The sequence below is a fragment of the Numida meleagris genome, chromosome 9 (assembly GCF_002078875.1).
Source record: "Numida meleagris isolate 19003 breed g44 Domestic line chromosome 9, NumMel1.0, whole genome shotgun sequence".
In the NCBI taxonomy this organism is placed as follows: domain Eukaryota; kingdom Metazoa; phylum Chordata; class Aves; order Galliformes; family Numididae; genus Numida; species Numida meleagris.
The window spans coordinates 16,692,989-16,693,811 of record NC_034417.1 but is presented as its reverse complement, the minus strand read 5'-3'; the positions used below and the strand labels follow the sequence as shown (position 1 = coordinate 16,693,811).

At 70.8% G+C, this 823-nt stretch overlaps 1 protein-coding gene across 5 annotated transcripts in view; it reads right to left on the bottom strand.

Moving 5' to 3' along the window:
- MEF2A (myocyte enhancer factor 2A) overlaps positions 1-273 on the bottom strand; it is an 85,555-nt gene extending 85,282 nt beyond the window's left edge. For all 5 annotated transcript variants that reach the window (XM_021406983.1, XM_021406985.1, XM_021406988.1 and 2 more), the window contains exon 1: positions 145-273. The gene's annotated coding sequence lies outside the window, so the exon portion shown is untranslated. The remainder of the gene's footprint in view (positions 1-144) is intronic.

The following is an 823-nucleotide window of genomic DNA, read 5'->3' as shown; positions in this document are numbered from 1 at the left end:
CCCCGCGCCGTGCCCTCCCGCCGGCCGCCCCCCTCAGCCGCAGCTCCCGCCCGACACCCGCCGTCCCGGCGCCTCCCGGCTCGGGGAGCGTTCCCCCGGCGCCCCGCCCGCCCCCGGCAGCGGGGACCCCCCTCGCTCACTCACCCGCCCGCCCGCAGCCCCTCGCTGCCCGCCGCCGCCTCCTCCCCGCTGAGGCTCCTCAGGAGACACTGACACCGGCGCACGGATACCCGCTGGGCGCTATTTTTGGGAAACAAGGCCCGAGCGCGGCCGGAACTACTTCCTCTGTCACTCCCGTCTCAACTGGCGCAGCACGACCGGAGCTGGTGTATCCTTCCGCCGTCTCCTCAGCGCGGGCTGACGCGCTCAGCCGAGCCAGGCCGTGGCGGGACGAGGAGTGCAGCGTAGGAGAGAGCGAGGTGAGCCCGCTCCCGGTGGCGGGGCGGGGAGCGCCCCAGTTTTAGCGCCCAACATCGCCGGATTATTTTGTTTTACCACGGGGAGCGGCCGGGTCTACATTCTTCCCCGGAGACCCAATGGCGCGACGCCGGCCGCCGATTGGGCAGAACGCGGGAGTGAAGGGCGAGCAGCACCAATCGCAGCGCAGAGGGAGCGGCGGGGCCCGCCCCCTGCGTACGTAATTGGGAGGCGGGGCCTAACGAAACGTGGAGGCCTTGAGTAACAAGCGTGCGCTCAATGGGAGAGAGGGAGAGGGAGGAGACAGCCAATCAAAGCCCAGCAGGGGCGGGCCTAGCGCAAAGGAAACCCTGAGCCCTGCCCCCTTCGTTCCAGCCGTGGGGGGCAGCGCACGCGTACAAAGGCT